The sequence below is a fragment of the Epinephelus fuscoguttatus genome, linkage group LG19 (assembly GCF_011397635.1).
Source record: "Epinephelus fuscoguttatus linkage group LG19, E.fuscoguttatus.final_Chr_v1".
NCBI lineage: Eukaryota > Metazoa > Chordata > Actinopteri > Perciformes > Serranidae > Epinephelus > Epinephelus fuscoguttatus.
Genome location: NC_064770.1, coordinates 19,703,207 through 19,711,492, shown reverse-complemented (window position 1 = coordinate 19,711,492; position 8,286 = coordinate 19,703,207).

Here is an 8,286-nt window from a genome sequence, read left to right as displayed (position 1 = left end):
AAATCCGTGACATGAGTAATCAATCACATAGAAACGTGAATTCATATGTGATTACGACCAGTCTCTGCTTTGTTCTGGTGGTGGGTTAGCCAAAGTTGCCTCCGGGTTACATCTGTAACAGGAAACTGATGGAGTTGGGAGCCAGCGATGTTTTTTATTCCCACAGCTGGGGAAATCACAAGTTCGCACCATTTTGGTATTCCTCTGTTTACCTACAGCAGCTGACGAGGGTGTGTCGTGAGCCTGAGCCGGTGTTTGCGTTGTAGTAGTAGGTATATATAGGGCTAGTACATCTTTTTCCTAACTAATAATAGCCTACTGGTTCTCTGTTGGAAACAGCCGATGAAGTTTTCGTTAGCCGTTGCTAAAGTCACATAACTATCATATATCCACGTTTTATGTATAAGTTCTTATAAAACTGATTGAAACGCATCTATATGTGTTAAAGCACTGTCATACATGTCAAAGTGTTCACAATACAGAGTTATGAGCTGACATTGTATCCACACTAAAGAGCACAAGTAACCTATCATGTTCTGTATAATGATAACACACACACACATTCAAATGCTTGTATTACCTGATGCACATTTAAAGGTTTATATTGCATAAGAGCACAAGGCGCTGCATAAAGAAAGTCCCTAAGATTCACATGTTTTTTAAAAATAAAGTGAAAGCAAATCCAAAGCTAAGGGTGGAAGATTTGGGAAATTCCAGGCTCAAAATGAAAGTGATACACCATTAAAAACGGGCCTGTTCATGATTGGACAAAAACAAAAAGGTTGCCACCAATAGATTTGGATTGGAGTGGGATGGATTAGCAGAAGGAGGTGGAGACTCTACCCAGTCTCCACCAGCATAAAAGCAGACGCACTGAGAGCGAGTTTTCAGTCCAGCTCCGGGGCTTGACTCATGAGTTGTTGAAGCTTGTGAACACGTTAAACTCGATTGCATCGGACTCTGCCTGTTTCCAGTGTTTCTTTGAGTATTAATTAGCTGAATCCAAGGTACTAGATCATCATCAGAGGACAACTGAGAAGCAACGTTGAAGACAAGGTCGGGAGCCTCCAGGCCCAATTTCAGGCACCGATTTTTGCCTCTTCACGTGCTGTCTTACTGGCCTGCACGGCGGAGTGATACTGGCCAGAAAATAGTCCCAATTGATAGCAAGGTCTGATGTAATGCGAGGGATGTTTTACAATTATTGAAATAGTCTAACAAAATGCATGCATACTTTTTTGTAGCTTAAAACCTTTTGGTTACGTGTCCCCCTTATATCTTAAGAACTACTTTTTCTCCGGTATGCTATGGGCCATTTCTCAGAGCAGGAGGCTCGTTGACAGTAGTGACACCATCACATCAGAGCTACAGATGGTCGGCATTTCACACAACTTCATGTCCAAAAACCTGAACTATACCTTTAAAGGATGTGGCACTGCTTTTTAACACCACTGTGTAGCATTTCTTACCAGTATATAAACATCTAATAACCATAGACAGTATAAAATAATAGCTACTGTGACATCACCTATTAGCTTGTGGCCTTGAGTTTAGCATTTCTGGCATCGCCATCTTCTTTTTTTGCAGCCAGAATTGACCAAATTTGGACAAGAGGCCCTTAATTATGCATAACTTTAGGCCTTAGAAAAATGTAAGTGGTGAATTATATTACACTGGTCAAAAAACATGAAAATTAGCTTTAGAGACCAAAACCATTTTTGTACCAGACTGGAAAGATGTTCATTTCTGCTGTAAACTTGGACATGCTAGCATGTCTCTTGGCATTAGCTGGTTCTAGAGGCAGCCAAGTGGCCATTAGAAGAACTGCAGTTTTTGGCACTTCGGCATTGGCTTTCTTTTTTGGGCCCCAGAGGTTGCCGTTTGATCATAACTAGCTTACACCAAAGGTGGAGAACTCCAGTCACTAAGTTGACTTGAGTCTGAGACTTGCTTGACCAACACTGATAAAAGACTCAGCTTTGACTTGGTATTCATGACCAGAGACGGACTTAGACTTGAGGCAGATGACCCAAAGGGACTTTTTTTAATAAAATATTTGCTTTTTCCAAGATATTGAGATGTTTTATTTTCGCACCACGATTGGGTAATTTCTACTGTGATGTGTACTAACTTGGCAACCTGCTCCAGACATGGCAGAGCAGCAGAGACCATTGCACAAGGCAGCTTCATGCTTGGGGGCTCGTCCAAAAATAACAAAATCTGGATTCAAGGATGACATAGACAGTGATGTTAATGAGAGGAGACATGATCACCACAACACCCAACTTCATCAATCACTACAAAACCCACAGAGAAAGGTATATGAATACTAACATTTGACAAGATCATTAGAATTACATATGACTTGACTTGTGACTTGTTTGATGTGAGCAATGCCCGATCTTGTTTGACTTATGGCAGGGACTCAGTTTTACTGGCTTGATTCTCACCACTGTAACTTGGGACTTGTTTGAAAGGTTGAAACCTAAGACATACTTGTGACTTGTACTTGTGTGATGTACTCCCACCTCTGGCTTACACATAAGAAGCAGTAGTAAGATGACTGTAGGTCATTTTAAGGGCACATCGATGTGACAACATTCCTTCCTTCCTTCCTTCCTTCCTTCCTTCCTTCCTAGGAAAAGTTATAACTGATAAAATTACTAAATGTCCTCATGTCTGCTTATAACTACATTGTAATGCCTTATAAACAAATTATATGTTGCAAATAAATGACAAATATGGGGTTAAACTAAAGTATACAAGCATAGTAATGCACATATGCACATCTACATGATGAGTGAGTGCAAATCTAAGGGATGCTATCAAATAATAATAACCCATCTAAGCTCCTCTATCATTTATAAAAGCTCTCGTGGGTGCCATGGACATTCAGAGAGGGTTCACTAGTTTAATTTTGCCCCTGTGGAAGGAGAGCTGATGTCCGATAAGAAGTGCCGCCCACCCTGGTCTCCCGCGAGGGGGGATTATGCTCTGGCCAGCTGGCTGTCAGAGGTAGCAAGGTGAGAACAGAGCTGATATACTTTCAGCATGACTGTACATCCATCAGCTCCACTCTGAGCACCCTGCCATTACTGCTGATGGAGATCTGGCATAAGAACACTCAGAGCATCACATGTTAAGGCTTGAATGGAAACATGCACAGGCTGGTTGTTTGCATGTTACCTAGTTTGGGAATGCGTGTTGTTCTAGTACATGTTGCTCCAGCTGTCAATTAGCTCGTGCCATCATAGTCGCTCAAGTATTCTCAGTATGGACTCTCTTTGTTTTTAATATTAGACATGATCACAGTTAATTAATTTGTTATTTTCTCCTATTCAGTTTATCCTCTGACCCAGCAAGACTGTTAAAAAGTGAAAGAGGTTAATATATATGAAACAAGAAGAAGTCAGAGCTTGAGCTGTAAGAACTGAAAAATGAAAGACGTATTTCACTGCTGGAAAGATGGCCTTTTAATAAAACTAGGATGTCTATGCAGCCTTTAAAATTGGTACTACACAACCAGAGAAAACAGACAATACGCCGCTTTTGCTCAAGAGGGGGAAAACCTACAACTACCAGAATGCACTGCGTCGTACCAGACCAATAAACACTCCCACTGGTCAGTGATGCAATGCAAACGCATTCTTTTGAAGCCTTGCCGCTGGCTGGCAAGAAATGATCTACAATTTTTTGAGTCAGCTTTCAAGAGTGCAGTGGTAGGTTATGTCCAAGGTTGCTAAGCAACCTTAACAAGCACTGTATCATAGCCTATTTACCCAAAATCCTGAGTGCACAGCTGATCTTCTTCCAGGTGCTGTTTGTGTAGGCCTGTGATCCGTGGAAGAGATGTAAAGCTCTGGGTAGCCCTGCACCAAAATGATTGACTGTTCCAGACTGATATTTACGGAAGAAGGGAAGATATCTGTTGGCTGTGACAGGTTGAGCCGTGTCACATGACATGCAGTACGCGCTGCTGCATTCTAAAATTTGAACTTGTAGGCTCTATAGGCTCTTTGTGACGGCGTCGCTCTGGCGTTTGAGTGTGCCTGCAGCACGTCCTCACTGAAAACAATGGATTTGAGGGAGCACAAAATGCAGCATGTGTAGGGCCCCTACAAAAGTAAGCAAAAAAATGTTCCTGAAAACATTTGAATATGAAACAATTTACACATACTGCCCACACTGTTTTGATACGAAGCTGGTTGAAAACTGGCAAAGTGCCCCTTTAATGGCCTTTAGTGAACTTTTAGATTGAAATTCAATACAAATGTAATGTATGTAAAACAACATTTTTCTGGCGACTGGGTTGAAAGACACATATATATTGTCTTCAAAACTATATTCTACACAGCATCTGTCTTATTCCCTCTATTGCTTTACTTGTAGCCTACTGCACATCAGGTAATTGCCTTAGATAAACTGTAATTTAAACCCAGTTTCTGGCTGATCACTTTATATCATAACAAAACCAAGCCGTAATAACAAAAAGCTTCTAATCAGATTCAAAACTATGAAGGAATATTTCTGTGCTGCATCTTACTGATCTCATTGTCTGGCACGGAAAACACAATCCTGCCAAATGCCAGTTGAATGGCCAGACTCAAAGAGCGTGACCAGCCTCTGAAAACAAGCTTGTCTCTGAGGCCAGGCCACAGCTGACCCAAACACACGACACGCTGCTCCATACTACTGCACTCTCACCTGTCTGTTCCCACTGACAGCTTGCCTTTTTAGACCTTTTTCATCTCATCGCTGACGGTTCCCAACATTTTTCCCAACAGCTTAGTAAATCAGGAGTAGCAGGGATTTTTTTTTTTACTTAGTCTGAACATATCTCTGCAGCAGTGTGTCCCACTGGTGACATTTGCATAAGCCAGTTATTCTGATGTAAACAAACACCTTGACAAACATTTTTTTAAACTGTTGTTGCAGCCACATTGAAGCTGCTCTGGGCAGAAAACATAATCATCTTAACTATACATCCAGTGTTTACCTTTTACAGTCCAGCTAATCTCTCTTTAAATATTAACCTGGCATACATTTGCCAACAGATGTGTGTGTTGTGATGTGATAGCAGCCTGCAGAGACCCTGGAGAAAGAGAGAGGGAGAGAGTTGTCTGTGTGCATGTGCGTCTTTCAATGCATCAGAAGCTGTATTTTAATATTTCATAATGGAATGTGTGTCATTATTAATCTAACACAGCTGTGTGTCTCTGTATTGGCTCCCTCTGTTGGATGGTCTGGGGACTGCTCCCCTGATGCTCCATACATATCACCCTACTACACACCCACACACAACACACACAGACGTTCACTGTCATCTAGTTAATACTACATGGCTTTTGCTGGTCTGAGACATTACACTTTTGCATAAGTGAGTAGTCTTAATGTGTTTTCCATTTTGTGCCCTGAGGGTCTGCTTTAAAGAACGAGGAATATGTCTCAGTTGTTGGGATTTAATGATTAGACATTTCTCTCTCTATAGCATATGGATTGCCTCTAGAAAAAAAAGGATACAGATGGTGCTGTGATCACATACTTGTAAAGCAAAAGGCTATTGTTATTTAGAGTCAAATGTAGAAGTGCCACTAGGCTAACTCAGATGCTGTTATTTATAATGTCTCAGGGGACAGAAGGGGTCGATGTACATCCGGCCCTTAGCTGAACTTTTCATTATTTCCAACTGATTTAAAGCATCTCAATATAAAGGCAGTGATGCCTGCCGTGTTTTGAGCATTTTTTGTGGGACTCTGTAGCCTCAGAGGGCTCGAGACTGTTTGAGCATCACCAATCAGTCAAGTCTTATTCCTGCATATCTCATCTATACCAATCAAGAGGCCAAAAGTCACAGAGACTGCTCGCCATCTCTTGGCCTGTTCAAAGCTGGACATCCTCAACAGCAGCTGTCACAGCACATGACTGATAAAAACAAATGTATAATTGGAGAAATTTGATCTGCTGGCAGTGTTGACTCCTACTGGGAATTTGTGGCTTTTCTCATGGATGGATTACAGGTCAGGTGGGCACAGGTCCAAGGGGCTAACGTGTTAGGAGGGCCTTCACTTGCAAATAACACTCATATTAAAATGTACCAACCAGGAAGAGACTCAAAATGACCACAAAGAGACACAAAAAGACAACAAAGAGATGCAAGGAAATGCAAACACACACACAAAATGATTACAAACAGGTGAAACAACCATAAAGAGACACAGAATGATGACAAAGAGACTCAAAACAACCACAAAGAGACACAAAATGACTACAGAGACTAGAAACAACCACAAAGTTACTCAAAACAACCACAAAGTGACACAAAATGACTAGGAAGAGACACAAAACAACCACAAAGTGACACAAAATGACTACAAAGAGACACAAAACAACCACAAGGAGACACAAAATGACTACAAAGCAACACAAACCAACCAAAAAAGACAAAATTACCCCAAAGAGACACAAAATCACCTCAATGAGATACAAAATTAACAACTACAAACAGCTACAAAGAGACACAAAACTACTACAAAGTCTGTGTGTCTTGCTCCTGTGTCAGAGAGGTGGTGGGCTCCTTTGCATACCTGTGCCCAGGGGCCCAATGTCCTATAATCGGCCCATCGCTTTTCTAATCAGTCAGAAAATTAAAGAACAAAAGCGTTAAAAGGTCGAAAGCAACACTCTAGATGCAATACACATGATGAACTGCTCATGATATCACATAAGAAATAAAATGTATTATAAATGAAGGAATATTGTGGTTATCAATACTATATTTGAGGGAGAATTCTGTGAAGCTCTTTGCTTCAGCTCTGTAGAGTTTATTGACACATGCAGTCGGTCCTTGAACCCTGTTTATGGGCAAGGTTCATGTTAAAACTGTAGGGGTGTGTGTGTGTGTGTGTGTGTGTGTGTGTGTGTGTGTGTGTGTGTTTTCCAAGAAGAAACACAATGTTTTGTTCAGGGATTTACTGCAGCAGCATATAGCCATGTACGCCTCCCTTGGATTTAGGCGCAGTTGTAGGCCAAGGATGGATTTACTCACCCTCCGCCGAATTCACTGCAGGGCGAGGTGATTGATTAGTTGGTTAAGGGTCCAAGAAATTCCCCAGACTGTGAGTGTTAATATACTGTTAGGCTCTGTAGTGGGAAAAGTAAGATTTTCCCATCAATTCTGGAAACGCTGACAGTATTCCATGCATTTTCAGTAGCCTAATCCTTTCTGAGCACATCCATCTGACCTCATGGTACAACACAGACCACATTCTCACGTAATGGATTCTCTGCTTAAAACATAAACTCAGATCCAGACAGGTATGAAGGAAGGCACTGATTAGTTCAACTTGACATTTCAGTGGTGAGCACACCAAATTCAAACCTCATTTGCAATAAAGAACTACTCATGCTGCAAAGCCCCTTGATAAAGGCATTCGTTCTGCTCGGTATAAAAAATGAAATGGCTTTGCCAAGGGTAAAAATGCACAACAGTTTTGCGAAATGACAACTGAGGGCACACCAGACATTTGAGAGAGCAGGACAAAGTTCACTCAGCCAATAACCTATTTATGAAAATGGAGGGAAGTTTGGTCTCTCTGGAACAAGAAGAAATTTCTTTTTAGATAGAACAGTTTAATGGAGTCACTGAATGCAAACATTATCAGTCCCTTTAGGAACATTACATAAACGTTGCAGTTAGAGGATGCACAAACAAAAAACCAATTCTGTTCAGTCAATAAATGTTTCATTATTCAAGAAGTAGTCTGACATTTCGGGAAATACAATTATTTGCTTTTGTGCTGAGAGTTAGATGAGAGGATTGATAACTACTGTTCTCTATGCACGTAGGCTACTGTAAATATGAAGCTACAACCGGCTAACTTAGCTTAGCACAAAGTGAAACATGGAGAGATACCTCCACCTATAAGCCACCAGCACCTCTAAAACCCAGTCGGGACCAAAGATTGGTGGCGAGACGAAACCGTTTTAGAACATTGCAGAGAAAAGTTGCAAGGGTGTGAACTGGCCGTTTGAGCTTGACTTAAGCCATATTTACACAGAAACGATCCACTGAAAACAGAAAATGGCAACCGCACGAATGTTTGTCTGGATGGACGGCGAGGTGGAGTTGCTACAGTAAATCTACACTTTGCTGGAGAAGCGTTGATACATTCAATAGGGTGAGCAGCACAAACAGAGCTCGGGAGTCTGCCATTGTTGTTGTGATGGTCGACTTTCTCGCGCATGCCTAGTGACTGGAGCCGCAATGCGAAAAGTCTCCGTTTTCAG